Source organism: Brienomyrus brachyistius, chromosome 16, assembly GCF_023856365.1.
Source record: "Brienomyrus brachyistius isolate T26 chromosome 16, BBRACH_0.4, whole genome shotgun sequence".
NCBI lineage: Eukaryota > Metazoa > Chordata > Actinopteri > Osteoglossiformes > Mormyridae > Brienomyrus > Brienomyrus brachyistius.
Window position 1 is genome coordinate 1,246,247 of NC_064548.1, and position 12,915 is coordinate 1,259,161.

Sequence of the window (12,915 nt, forward strand, 5' to 3'; positions counted from 1 at the left end):
AGTTCAAATCTTGGTGGGACTTGTCATGGGCTCAGTTTTGCGCCCCAAGGCGCACTCTTGCCCAAAAATGTTTCTTTTGCACTTTTTGCATGTGGTGTAGCTGACCTTTTCTGCCGCTTGGCCGGTTAGCTCAGCTGGTTAGAGCGTGGTGCTAATAACGCCAAGGTCATGGGTTCGATCCCCATACGGGCTACGCTTTCTCTTTCTCCCGGTGGTCGGAGTGCTTGGAGATCAGAGGTAAGGAAAATGAAAGTGTCCGACGCGATTATAAGAACACAGTCGTGCCAGATTCACCTGCGTCGTGGTGAGAAAAAGAAATGGAGGATACACGCATTTCTCTTAGCTGACAATTCTGCAGCAAGTGGACTGGCAAAGTGTACGTCTACATACACAATTTGCTCAAAGAGCGTAGTAGTTCTTGAAGAAAAATCCAACCCGCACTGTAAAACCATGCTGCCTTCTGGTGTTGTTTACAACTTTCTGATGGAACGAGCTTTTTTGGAGGCATTTATTGGAAAAGTCGACGGAGTTGTCAAGCATCCCGAAGCAGCACTTCCACTAGAAGGTCCCAGAGTTCTTGTGCTTCAAGCACTTCAATTTATAAATACTCCGTTGATCTTAACAGTTGTGTGAAATGAGCTGTCATCACTCCGTTTTTGCTTTAGCAATTTTTCCGGTCTTTCGGCGGAAAGCCGGTCTCGTGTGTTTGCATGGGTGGTTCAGTGGTAGAATTCTCGCCTGCCACGCGGGAGGCCCGGGTTCGATTCCCGGCCAATGCAAAGCGGCTCTTTTAATAACTGTACACTCAGCGCTGAACTCCAGCTAATTCAGTCTTATCTCAAGACAGGTACTCCACATTTCCGCTCAACCCCTGGCAAGCGGAGCCCTGAGGCTGGCTCATTACAGTTCCCCTAGCTAAAAACTACACAGAGGCATCTCAGCTTCACACTTCTGACCGCCTTCTTGCCCATCCTTGCATCTGTGCACTTTCTCACACATTCCACTGTCTGACATATTGTCTTTGTTGAGCAACAGTCTCGTGTTAGCTTGAGAAGAGCCTCTCACCTGACTCGTGTACCGTACTATGGCTTAAAATCGGACACTTCTCATAGCTTGCTGCTGCTCCAGGTTGACATTCACTGCATGTGGCTCAGGTGGGGAGATGGACTCCAAAGAAAGAGGCAGAAAACGGCAAGAGTGGAGCTCACGGTTGTGCCGGAATAGCTCAGTTGGGAGAGCGTTAGACTGAAGATCTAAAGGTCCCTGGTTCAATCCCGGGTTCTGGCAGCACGTGACGTGAGTCTTGGAGCTCGTCTCCGCCTTGGGCTGCGATGTACCGGCTGGTTCCATGGTGGAATGGTCAGCACTCTGGGCTCTGAATCCAGCGATCCGAGTTCAAATCTCGGTGGGACCTGTCATGGGCTCAGTTTTGCGCCCCAAGGCGCACTCTTGCCCAAAAACGTTTCTTTTGCACTTTTTGCATTTGGTGTAGCCGATTTTTTCTGCCGCTTGGCCGGTTAGCTCAGCTGGTTAGAGCGTGGTGCTAATAACGCCAAGGTCATGGGTTCGATCCCCATACGGGCCTCTCTTTCTCCCGGTGGTCGGAGTGCTTGGAGATCAGAGGTAAGGAAAATGAAAGTGTCCGACGTGATTATAAGAACACAGTCGTGCCAGATTCACCTGCGTCGTGGTGAGAAAAAGAAATGGAGGATACAGGCATTTCTCTTAGCTGACAATTCTGCAGCAAGTGGACTGGCAAAGTGTACGTCTACATACACAATTTGCTCAAAGAGCGTAGTAGTTCTTGAAGAAAAATCCAACCCGCACTGTAAAACCATGCTGCCTTCTGGTGTGGTTTACAAGTTTCTGATGGAACGAGCTTTTTTGGAGGCATTTATTGGAAAAGTCGACGGAGTTGTCAAGCATCCCGAAGCAGCACTTCCACTAGAAGGTCCCAGAGTTCTTGTGCTTCAAGCACTTCAATTTATAAATACTCCGTTGATCTTAACAGTTGTGTGAAATGAGCTGTCATCACTCCGTTTTTGCTTTAGCAATTTTTCCGGTCTTTCGGCGGAAAGCCGCTCTCGTGTGTTTGCATGGGTGGTTCAGTGGTAAAATTCTCGCCTGCCACGCGGGAGGCCTGGGTTCGATTCCCGGCCAATGCAAAGCGGCTCTTTTAATAACTGTACACTCAGCGCTGAACTCCAGCTAATTCAGTCTTATCTCAAGACAGGTACTCCACATTTCCGCTCAACCCCTGGCAAGCGGAGCCCTGAGGCTGGCTCATTACAGTTCCCCTAGCTAAAAACTACACAGAGGCATCTCAGCTTCACACTTCTGACCGCCTTCTTGCCCATACTTGCATCTGTGCACTTTCTCACACATTCCACTGTCTGACATATTGTCTTTGTTGAGCAACAGTCTCGTGTTAGCTTGAGAAGAGCCTCTCACCTGACTCGTGTACCGTACTATGGCTTAAAATCGGACACTTCTCATAGCTTGCTGCTGCTCCAGGTTGACATTCACTGCATGTGGCTCAGGTGGGGCGATGGGCTCCAAAGAAAGAGGCAGAAAACGGCAAGAGTGGAGCTCACAGTTGTGCCGGAATAGCTCAGTTGGGAGAGCGTTAGACTGAAGATCTAAAGGTCCCTGATTCAATCCCGGGTTCTGGCAGCACGTGACGTGAGTCTTGGAGCTCGTCTCCGCCTTGGGCTGCAATGTACCGGCTGGTTCCATGGTGTAATGGTCAGCACTCTGGGCTCTGAATCCAGCGATCCGAGTTCAAATCTCGGTGGGACCTGTCATGGGCTCAGTTTTGCGCCCCAAGGCGCACTCTTGCCCAAAAACGTTTCTTTTGCACTTTTTGCATGTGGTGTAGCCGACCTTTTCTGCCGCTTGGCCGGTTAGCTCAGCTGGTTAGAGCGTGGTGCTAATAACGCCAAGGTCATGGGTTCGATCCCCATACGGGCCACGCTTTCTCTTTCTCCCGGTGGTCGGAGTGCTTGGAGATCAGAGATAAGGAAAATGAAAGTGTCCGACGTGATTATAAGAACACAGTCGTGCCAGATTCACCTGCGTCGTGGTGAGAAAAAGAAATGGAGGATACACACATTTCTCTTAGCTGACAATTCTGCAGCAAGTGGACTGGCAAAGTGTACGACTACATACACAATTTGCTCAAAGAGCGTAGTAGTTCTTGAAGAAAAATCCAACCCGCACTGTAAAACCATGCTGCCTTCTGGTGTTGTTTACAAGTTTCTGATGGAACGAGCTTTTTTGGAGGCATTTATTGGAAAAGTCGACGGAGTTGTCAAGCATCCCGAAGCAGCACTTCCACTAGAAGGTCCCAGAGTTCTTGTGCTTCAAGCACTTCAATTTATAAATACTCCGTTGATCTTAACAGTTGTGTGAAATGAGCTGTCATCACTCCTTTTTTGCTTTAGCAATTTTTCCGGTCTTTCGGCGGAAAGCCGGTCTCGTGTGTTTGCATGGGTGGTTCAGTGGTAGAATTCTCGCCTGCCACGCGGGAGGCCCGGGTTCGATTCCCGGCCAATGCAAAGCGGCTCTTTTAATAACTGTACACTCAGCGCTGAACTCCAGCTAATTCAGTCTTATCTCAAGACAGGTACTCCACATTTCCGCTCAACCCCTGGCAAGCGGAGCCCTGAGGCTGGCTCATTACAGTTCCCCTAGCTAAAAACTACACAGAGGCATCTCAGCTTCACACTTCTGACCGCCTTCTTGCCCATCCTTGCATCTGTGCACTTTCTCACACATTCCACTGTCTGACATATTGTCTTTGTTGAGCAACAGTCTCGTGTTAGCTTGAGAAGAGCCTCTCACCTGACTCGTGTACCGTACTATGGCTTAAAATCGGACACTTCTCATAGCTTGCTGCTGCTCCAGGTTGACATTCACTGCATGTGGCTCAGGTGGGGAGATGGGCTCCAAAGAAAGAGGCAGAAAACGGCAAGAGTGGAGCTCACAGTTGTGCCGGAATAGCTCAGTTGGGAGAGCGTTAGACTGAAGATCTAAAGGTCCCTGATTCAATCCCGGGTTCTGGCAGCACGTGACGTGAGTCTTGGAGCTCGTCTCCGCCTTGGGCTGCGATGTACCCGCTGGTTCCATGGTGTAATGGTTAGCACTCTGGGCTCTGAATCCAGCGATCCGAGTTCAAATCTCGGTGGGACCTGTCATGGGCGCAGTTTTGCGCCCCAAGGCGCACTCTTGCCCAAAAACGTTTCTTTTGCACTTTTTGCATGTGGTGTAGCCGACCTTTTCTGCCGCTTGGCCGGTTAGCTCAGCTGGTTAGAGCGTGGTGCTAATAACGCCAAGGTCATGGGTTCGATCCCCATACGGGCCACGCTTTCTCTTTCTCCCGGTGGTCGGAGTGCTTGGAGATCAGAGATAAGGAAAATGAAAGTGTCCGACGTGATTATAAGAACACAGTCGTGCCAGATTCACCTGCGTCGTGGTGAGAAAAAGAAATGGAGGATACACACATTTCTCTTAGCTGACAATTCTGCAGCAAGTGGACTGGCAAAGTGTACGACTACATACACAATTTGCTCAAAGAGCGTAGTAGTTCTTGAAGAAAAATCCAACCCGCACTGTAAAACCATGCTGCCTTCTGGTGTTGTTTACAAGTTTCTGATGGAACGAGCTTTTTTGGAGGCATTTATTGGAAAAGTCGACGGAGTTGTCAAGCATCCCGAAGCAGCACTTCCACTAGAAGGTCCCAGAGTTCTTGTGCTTCAAGCACTTCAATTTATAAATACTCCGTTGATCTTAACAGTTTTGTGAAATGAGCTGTCATCACTCCTTTTTTGCTTTAGCAATTTTTCCGGTCTTTCGGCGGAAAGCCGGTCTCGTGTGTTTGCATGGGTGGTTCAGTGGTAGAATTCTCGCCTGCCACGCGGGAGGCCCGGGTTCGATTCCCGGCCAATGCAAAGCGGCTCTTTTAATAACTGTACACTCAGCGCTGAACTCCAGCTAATTCAGTCTTATCTCAAGACAGGTACTCCACATTTCCGCTCAACCCCTGGCAAGCGGAGCCCTGAGGCTGGCTCATTACAGTTCCCCTAGCTAAAAACTACACAGAGGCATCTCAGCTTCACACTTCTGACCGCCTTCTTGCCCATCCTTGCATCTGTGCACTTTCTCACACATTCCACTGTCTGACATATTGTCTTTGTTGAGCAACAGTCTCGTGTTAGCTTGAGAAGAGCCTCTCACCTGACTCGTGTACCGTACTATGGCTTAAAATCGGACACTTCTCATAGCTTGCTGCTGCTCCAGGTTGACATTCACTGCATGTGGCTCAGGTGGGGCGATGGGCTCCAAAGAAAGAGGCAGAAAACGGCAAGAGTGGAGCTCACAGTTGTGCCGGAATAGCTCAGTTGGGAGAGCGTTAGACTGAAGATCTAAAGGTCCCTGATTCAATCCCGGGTTCTGGCAGCACGTGACGTGAGTCTTGGAGCTCGTCTCCGCCTTGGGCTGCAATGTACCGGCTGGTTCCATGGTGTAATGGTCAGCACTCTGGGCTCTGAATCCAGCGATCCGAGTTCAAATCTCGGTGGGACCTGTCATGGGCTCAGTTTTGCGCCCCAAGGCGCACTCTTGCCCAAAAACGTTTCTTTTGCACTTTTTGCATGTGGTGTAGCCGACCTTTTCTGCCGCTTGGCCGGTTAGCTCAGCTGGTTAGAGCGTGGTGCTAATAACGCCAAGGTCATGGGTTCGATCCCCATACGGGCCACGCTTTCTCTTTCTCCCGGTGGTCGGAGTGCTTGGAGATCAGAGATAAGGAAAATGAAAGTGTCCGACGTGATTAAAAGAACACAGTCGTGCCAGATTCACCTGCGTCGTGGTGAGAAAAAGAAATGGAGGATACACGCATTTCTCTTAGCTGACAATTCTGCAGCAAGTGGACTGGCAAAGTGTACGTCTACATACACAGTTTGCTCAAAGAGCGTAGTAGTTCTTGAAGAAAAATCCAACCCGCACTGTAAAACCATGCTGCCTTCTGGTGTTGTTTACAACTTTCTGATGGAACGAGCTTTTTTGGAGGCATTTATTGGAAAAGTCGACGGAGTTGTCAAGCATCCCGAAGCAGCACTTCCACTAGAAGGTCCCAGAGTTCTTGTGCTTCAAGCACTTCAATTTATAAATACTCCGTTGATCTTAACAGTTGTGTGAAATGAGCTGTCATCACTCCGTTTTTGCTTTAGCAATTTTTCCGGTCTTTCGGCGGAAAGCCGGTCTCGTGTGTTTGCATGGGTGGTTCAGTGGTAGAATTCTCACCTGCCACGCGGGAGGCCCGGGTTCGATTCCCGGCCAATGCAAAGCGGCTCTTTTAATAACTGTACACTCAGTACTGAACTCCAGCTAATTCAGTCTTATCTAAAAACAGGTACTCCACATTTCCGCTCAACGCCTGGCAAGCGGAGCCCTGAGGCTGGCTCATTACAGTTCCCCTAGCTAAAATCTACACAGAGGCATCTCAGCTTCACACGTCTGACCGCCGCCTTGCCCATCCTTGCATCTGTGCACTTTCTCACACATTCCACTGTCTGACATATTGTCTTTGTTGAGCAACAGTCTCGTGTTAGCTTGAGAAGAGCCTCTCACCTGACTCGTGTACCGTACTATGGCTTAAAATCGGACACTTCTCATAGCTTGCTGCTGCTCCAGGTTGACATTCACTGCATGTGGCTCAGGTGGGGAGATGGGCTCCAAAGAAAGAGGCAGAAAACGGCAAGAGTGGAGCTCACATTTGTGCCGGAATAGCTCAGTTGGGAGAGCGTTAGACTGAAGATCTAAAGGTCCCTGATTCAATCCCGGGTTCTGGCAGCACGTGACGTGAGTCTTGGAGCTCGTCTCCGCCTTGGGCTGCGATGTACCCGCTGGTTCCATGGTGTAATGGTTAGCACTCTGGGCTCTGAATCCAGCGATCCGAGTTCAAATCTCGGTGGGACCTGTCATGGGCGCAGTTTTGCGCCCCAAGGCGCACTCTTGCCCAAAAACGTTTCTTTTGCACTTTTTGCATGTGGTGTAGCCGACCTTTTCTGCCGCTTGGCCGGTTAGCTCAGCTGGTTAGAGCGTGGTGCTAATAACGCCAAGGTCATGGGTTCGATCCCCATACGGGCCACGCTTTCTCTTTCTCCCGGTGGTCGGAGTGCTTGGAGATCAGAGATAAGGAAAATGAAAGTGTCCGACGTGATTATAAGAACACAGTCGTGCCAGATTCACCTGCGTCGTGGTGAGAAAAAGAAATGGAGGATACACACATTTCTCTTAGCTGACAATTCTGCAGCAAGTGGACTGGCAAAGTGTACGACTACATACACAATTTGCTCAAAGAGCGTAGTAGTTCTTGAAGAAAAATCCAACCCGCACTGTAAAACCATGCTGCCTTCTGGTGTTGTTTACAAGTTTCTGATGGAACGAGCTTTTTTGGAGGCATTTATTGGAAAAGTCGACGGAGTTGTCAAGCATCCCGAAGCAGCACTTCCACTAGAAGGTCCCAGAGTTCTTGTGCTTCAAGCACTTCAATTTATAAATACTCCGTTGATCTTAACAGTTTTGTGAAATGAGCTGTCATCACTCCTTTTTTGCTTTAGCAATTTTTCCGGTCTTTCGGCGGAAAGCCGGTCTCGTGTGTTTGCATGGGTGGTTCAGTGGTAGAATTCTCGCCTGCCACGCGGGAGGCCCGGGTTCGATTCCCGGCCAATGCAAAGCGGCTCTTTTAATAACTGTACACTCAGCGCTGAACTCCAGCTAATTCAGTCTTATCTCAAGACAGGTACTCCACATTTCCGCTCAACCCCTGGCAAGCGGAGCCCTGAGGCTGGCTCATTACAGTTCCCCTAGCTAAAAACTACACAGAGGCATCTCAGCTTCACACTTCTGACCGCCTTCTTGCCCATCCTTGCATCTGTGCACTTTCTCACACATTCCACTGTCTGACATATTGTCTTTGTTGAGCAACAGTCTCGTGTTAGCTTGAGAAGAGCCTCTCACCTGACTCGTGTACCGTACTATGGCTTAAAATCGGACACTTCTCATAGCTTGCTGCTGCTCCAGGTTGACATTCACTGCATGTGGCTCAGGTGGGGAGATGGGCTCCAAAGAAAGAGGCAGAAAACGGCAAGAGTGGAGCTCACAGTTGTGCCGGAATAGCTCAGTTGGGAGAGCGTTAGACTGAAGATCTAAAGGTCCCTGGTTCAATCCCGGGTTCTGGCAGCACGTGACGTGAGTCTTGGAGCTCGTCTCCGCCTTGGGCTGCGATGTACCCGCTGGTTCCATGGTGTAATGGTTAGCACTCTGGGCTCTGAATCCAGCGATCCGAGTTCAAATCTCGGTGGGACCTGTCATGGGCTCAGTTTTGCGCCCCAAGGCGCACTCTTGCCCAAAAACGTTTCTTTTGCACTTTTTGCATGTGGTGTAGCCGACCTTTTCTGCCGCTTGGCCGGTTAGCTCAGCTGGTTAGAGCGTGGTGCTAATAACGCCAAGGTCATGGGTTCGATCCCCATACGGGCCACGCTTTCTCTTTCTCCCGGTGGTCGGAGTGCTTGGAGATCAGAGATAAGGAAAATGAAAGTGTCCGACGTGATTAAAAGAACACAGTCGTGCCAGATTCACCTGCGTCGTGGTGAGAAAAAGAAATGGAGGATACACGAATTTCTCTTAGCTGACAATTCTGCAGCAAGTGGACTGGCAAAGTGTACGTCTACATACACAATTTGCTCAAAGAGCGTAGTAGTTCTTGAAGAAAAATCCAACCCGCACTGTAAAACCATGCTGCCTTCTGGTGTTGTTTACAACTTTCTGATGGAACGAGCTTTTTTGGAGGCATTTATTGGAAAAGTCGACGGAGTTGTCAAGCATCCCGAAGCAGCACTTCCACTAGAAGGTCCCAGAGTTCTTGTGCTTCAAGCACTTCAATTTATAAATACTCCGTTGATCTTAACAGTTGTGTGAAATGAGCTGTCATCACTCCGTTTTTGCTTTAGCAATTTTTCCGGTCTTTCGGCGGAAAGCCGGTCTCGTGTGTTTGCATGGGTGGTTCAGTGGTAGAATTCTCGCCTGCCACGCGGGAGGCCCGGGTTCGATTCCCGGCCAATGCAAAGCGGCTCTTTTAATAACTGTACACTCAGTACTGAACTCCAGCTAATTCAGTCTTATCTAAAAACAGGTACTCCACATTTCCGCTCAACGCCTGGCAAGCGGAGCCCTGAGGCTGGCTCATTACAGTTCCCCTAGCTAAAATCTACACAGAGGCATCTCAGCTTCACACGTCTGACCGCCGCCTTGCCCATCCTTGCATCTGTGCACTTTCTCACACATTCCACTGTCTGACATATTGTCTTTGTTGAGTAACAGTCTCGTGTTAGCTTGAGAAGAGCCTCTCACCTGACTCGTGTACCGTACTATGGCTTAAAATCGGACACTTCTCATAGCTTGCTGCTGCTCCAGGTTGACATTCACTGCATGTGGCTCAGGTGGGGAGATGGGCTCCAAAGAAAGAGGCAGAAAACGGCAAGAGTGGAGCTCACAGTTGTGCCGGAATAGCTCAGTTGGGAGAGCGTTAGACTGAAGATCTAAAGGTCCCTGATTCAATCCCGGGTTCTGGCAGCACGTGACGTGAGTCTTGGAGCTCGTCTCCGCCTTGGGCTGCGATGTACCCGCTGGTTCCATGGTGTAATGGTTAGCACTCTGGGCTCTGAATCCAGCGATCCGAGTTCAAATCTCGGTGGGACCTGTCATGGGCGCAGTTTTGCGCCCCAAGGCGCACTCTTGCCCAAAAACGTTTCTTTTGCACTTTTTGCATGTGGTGTAGCCGACCTTTTCTGCCGCTTGGCCGGTTAGCTCAGCTGGTTAGAGCGTGGTGCTAATAACGCCAAGGTCATGGGTTCGATCCCCATACGGGCCACGCTTTCTCTTTCTCCCGGTGGTCGGAGTGCTTGGAGATCAGAGATAAGGAAAATGAAAGTGTCCGACGTGATTATAAGAACACAGTCGTGCCAGATTCACCTGCGTCGTGGTGAGAAAAAGAAATGGAGGATACACACATTTCTCTTAGCTGACAATTCTGCAGCAAGTGGACTGGCAAAGTGTACGACTACATACACAATTTGCTCAAAGAGCGTAGTAGTTCTTGAAGAAAAATCCAACCCGCACTGTAAAACCATGCTGCCTTCTGGTGTTGTTTACAAGTTTCTGATGGAACGAGCTTTTTTGGAGGCATTTATTGGAAAAGTCGACGGAGTTGTCAAGCATCCCGAAGCAGCACTTCCACTAGAAGGTCCCAGAGTTCTTGTGCTTCAAGCACTTCAATTTATAAATACTCCGTTGATCTTAACAGTTTTGTGAAATGAGCTGTCATCACTCCTTTTTTGCTTTAGCAATTTTTCCGGTCTTTCGGCGGAAAGCCGGTCTCGTGTGTTTGCATGGGTGGTTCAGTGGTAGAATTCTCGCCTGCCACGCGGGAGGCCTGGGTTCGATTCCCGGCCAATGCAAAGCGGCTCTTTTAATAACTGTACACTCAGCGCTGAACTCCAGCTAATTCAGTCTTATCTCAAGACAGGTACTCCACATTTCCGCTCAACCCCTGGCAAGCGGAGCCCTGAGGCTGGCTCATTACAGTTCCCCTAGCTAAAAACTACACAGAGGCATCTCAGCTTCACACTTCTGACCGCCTTCTTGCCCATCCTTGCATCTGTGCACTTTCTCACACATTCCACTGTCTGACATATTGTCTTTGTTGAGCAACAGTCTCGTGTTAGCTTGAGAAGAGCCTCTCACCTGACTCGTGTACCGTACTATGGCTTAAAATCGGACACTTCTCATAGCTTGCTGCTGCTCCAGGTTGACATTCACTGCATGTGGCTCAGGTGGGGAGATGGGCTCCAAAGAAAGAGGCAGAAAACGGCAAGAGTGGAGCTCACAGTTGTGCCGGAATAGCTCAGTTGGGAGAGCGTTAGACTGAAGATCTAAAGGTCCCTGGTTCAATCCCGGGTTCTGGCAGCACGTGACGTGAGTCTTGGAGCTCGTCTCCGCCTTGGGCTGCGATGTACCCGCTGGTTCCATGGTGTAATGGTTAGCACTCTGGGCTCTGAATCCAGCGATCCGAGTTCAAATCTCGGTGGGACCTGTCATGGGCTCAGTTTTGCGCCCCAAGGCGCACTCTTGCCCAAAAACGTTTCTTTTGCACTTTTTGCATGTGGTGTAGCCGACCTTTTCTGCCGCTTGGCCGGTTAGCTCAGCTGGTTAGAGCGTGGTGCTAATAACGCCAAGGTCATGGGTTCGATCCCCGTACGGGCCACGCTTTCTCTTTCTCCCGGTGGTCGGAGTGCTTGGAGGTCAGAGATAAGGAAAATGAAAGTGTCCGACGTGATTATAAGAACACAGTCGTGCCAGATTCACCTGCGTCGTGGTGAGAAAAAGAAATGGAGGATACACACATTTCTCTTAGCTGACAATTCTGCAGCAAGTGGACTGGCAAAGTGTACGTCTACATAGACAATTTGCTCAAAGAGCGTAGTAGTTCTTGAAGAAAAATCCAACCCGCACTGTAAAACCATGCTGCCTTCTGGTGTTGTTTACAAGTTTCTGATGGAACGAGCTTTTTTGGAGGCATTTATTGGAAAAGTCGACGGAGTTGTCAAGCATCCCGAAGCAGCACTTCCACTAGAAGGTCCCAGAGTTCTTGTGCTTCAAGCACTTCAATTTATAAATACTCCGTTGATCTTAACAGTTGTGTGAAATGAGCTGTCATCACTCCGTTTTTGCTTTAGCAATTTTTCCGGTCTTTCGGCGGAAAGCCGGTCTCGTGTGTTTGCATGGGTGGTTCAGTGGTAGAATTCTCGCCTGCCACGCGGGAGGCCTGGGTTCGATTCCCGGCCAATGCAAAGCGGCTCTTTTAATAACTGTACACTCAGCGCTGAACTCCAGCTAATTCAGTCTTATCTCAAGACAGGTACTCCACATTTCCGCTCAACCCCTGGCAAGCGGAGCCCTGAGGCTGGCTCATTACAGTTCCCCTAGCTAAAAACTACACAGAGGCATCTCAGCTTCACACTTCTGACCGCCTTCTTGCCCATCCTTGCATCTGTGCACTTTCTCACACATTCCACTGTCTGACATATTGTCTTTGTTGAGCAACAGTCTCGTGTTAGCTTGAGAAGAGCCTCTCACCTGACTCGTGTACCGTACTATGGCTTAAAATCGGACACTTCTCATAGCTTGCTGCTGCTCCAGGTTGACATTCACTGCATGTGGCTCAGGTGGGGAGATGGGCTCCAAAGAAAGAGGCAGAAAACGGCAAGAGTGGAGCTCACAGTTGTGCCGGAATAGCTCAGTTGGGAGAGCGTTAGACTGAAGATCTAAAGGTCCCTGGTTCAATCCCGGGTTCTGGCAGCACGTGACGTGAGTCTTGGAGCTCGTCTCCGCCTTGGGCTGCGATGTACCCGCTGGTTCCATGGTGTAATGGTTAGCACTCTGGGCTCTGAATCCAGCGATCCGAGTTCAAATCTCGGTGGGACCTGTCATGGGCTCAGTTTTGCGCCCCAAGGCGCACTCTTGCCCAAAAACGTTTCTTTTGCACTTTTTGCATGTGGTGTAGCCGACCTTTTCTGCCGCTTGGCCGGTTAGCTCAGCTGGTTAGAGCGTGGTGCTAATAACGCCAAGGTCATGGGTTCGATCCCCGTACGGGCCACGCTTTCTCTTTCTCCCGGTGGTCGGAGTGCTTGGAGGTCAGAGATAAGGAAAATGAAAGTGTCCGACGTGATTATAAGAACACAGTCGTGCCAGATTCACCTGCGTCGTGGTGAGAAAAAGAAATGGAGGATACACACATTTCTCTTAGCTGACAATTCTGCAGCAAGTGGACTGGCAAAGTGTACGTCTACATAGACA

General features: G+C 49.7%; 18 non-coding genes across 18 annotated transcripts; all 18 read left to right on the plus strand.

Annotated features, from left to right (window-relative positions):
• The first annotated feature begins 1,214 nt into the window (after positions 1-1,214).
• On the plus strand, positions 1,215-1,287 carry trnaf-gaa (transfer RNA phenylalanine (anticodon GAA)). The gene has a single exon. It is a non-coding gene; the product is annotated as a tRNA-Phe (tRNA).
• A 1,441-nt stretch (positions 1,288-2,728) lies between these two features.
• trnaq-cug (transfer RNA glutamine (anticodon CUG)) lies at positions 2,729-2,800 on the plus strand. The gene has a single exon. It is a non-coding gene; the product is annotated as a tRNA-Gln (tRNA).
• Positions 2,801-2,897: 97 nt separating this feature from the next.
• trnai-aau (transfer RNA isoleucine (anticodon AAU)) lies at positions 2,898-2,971 on the plus strand. The gene has a single exon. It is a non-coding gene; the product is annotated as a tRNA-Ile (tRNA).
• Positions 2,972-4,120: 1,149 nt separating this feature from the next.
• On the plus strand, positions 4,121-4,192 carry trnaq-cug (transfer RNA glutamine (anticodon CUG)). The gene has a single exon. It is a non-coding gene; the product is annotated as a tRNA-Gln (tRNA).
• A 97-nt stretch (positions 4,193-4,289) lies between these two features.
• On the plus strand, positions 4,290-4,363 carry trnai-aau (transfer RNA isoleucine (anticodon AAU)). The gene has a single exon. It is a non-coding gene; the product is annotated as a tRNA-Ile (tRNA).
• A 1,149-nt stretch (positions 4,364-5,512) lies between these two features.
• On the plus strand, positions 5,513-5,584 carry trnaq-cug (transfer RNA glutamine (anticodon CUG)). The gene has a single exon. It is a non-coding gene; the product is annotated as a tRNA-Gln (tRNA).
• A 97-nt stretch (positions 5,585-5,681) lies between these two features.
• trnai-aau (transfer RNA isoleucine (anticodon AAU)) lies at positions 5,682-5,755 on the plus strand. Its single transcript has one exon. It is a non-coding gene; the product is annotated as a tRNA-Ile (tRNA).
• Positions 5,756-6,904: 1,149 nt separating this feature from the next.
• trnaq-cug (transfer RNA glutamine (anticodon CUG)) lies at positions 6,905-6,976 on the plus strand. Its single transcript has one exon. It is a non-coding gene; the product is annotated as a tRNA-Gln (tRNA).
• Positions 6,977-7,073: 97 nt separating this feature from the next.
• trnai-aau (transfer RNA isoleucine (anticodon AAU)) lies at positions 7,074-7,147 on the plus strand. The gene has a single exon. It is a non-coding gene; the product is annotated as a tRNA-Ile (tRNA).
• A 1,021-nt stretch (positions 7,148-8,168) lies between these two features.
• On the plus strand, positions 8,169-8,241 carry trnaf-gaa (transfer RNA phenylalanine (anticodon GAA)). The gene has a single exon. It is a non-coding gene; the product is annotated as a tRNA-Phe (tRNA).
• A 55-nt stretch (positions 8,242-8,296) lies between these two features.
• Positions 8,297-8,368, plus strand: trnaq-cug (transfer RNA glutamine (anticodon CUG)). Its single transcript has one exon. It is a non-coding gene; the product is annotated as a tRNA-Gln (tRNA).
• A 97-nt stretch (positions 8,369-8,465) lies between these two features.
• Positions 8,466-8,539, plus strand: trnai-aau (transfer RNA isoleucine (anticodon AAU)). The gene has a single exon. It is a non-coding gene; the product is annotated as a tRNA-Ile (tRNA).
• A 1,149-nt stretch (positions 8,540-9,688) lies between these two features.
• Positions 9,689-9,760, plus strand: trnaq-cug (transfer RNA glutamine (anticodon CUG)). The gene has a single exon. It is a non-coding gene; the product is annotated as a tRNA-Gln (tRNA).
• Positions 9,761-9,857: 97 nt separating this feature from the next.
• On the plus strand, positions 9,858-9,931 carry trnai-aau (transfer RNA isoleucine (anticodon AAU)). Its single transcript has one exon. It is a non-coding gene; the product is annotated as a tRNA-Ile (tRNA).
• Positions 9,932-10,952: 1,021 nt separating this feature from the next.
• Positions 10,953-11,025, plus strand: trnaf-gaa (transfer RNA phenylalanine (anticodon GAA)). Its single transcript has one exon. It is a non-coding gene; the product is annotated as a tRNA-Phe (tRNA).
• A 55-nt stretch (positions 11,026-11,080) lies between these two features.
• trnaq-cug (transfer RNA glutamine (anticodon CUG)) lies at positions 11,081-11,152 on the plus strand. Its single transcript has one exon. It is a non-coding gene; the product is annotated as a tRNA-Gln (tRNA).
• Positions 11,153-12,344: 1,192 nt separating this feature from the next.
• Positions 12,345-12,417, plus strand: trnaf-gaa (transfer RNA phenylalanine (anticodon GAA)). Its single transcript has one exon. It is a non-coding gene; the product is annotated as a tRNA-Phe (tRNA).
• A 55-nt stretch (positions 12,418-12,472) lies between these two features.
• On the plus strand, positions 12,473-12,544 carry trnaq-cug (transfer RNA glutamine (anticodon CUG)). The gene has a single exon. It is a non-coding gene; the product is annotated as a tRNA-Gln (tRNA).
• The last annotated feature ends 371 nt before the right edge of the window (positions 12,545-12,915 follow it).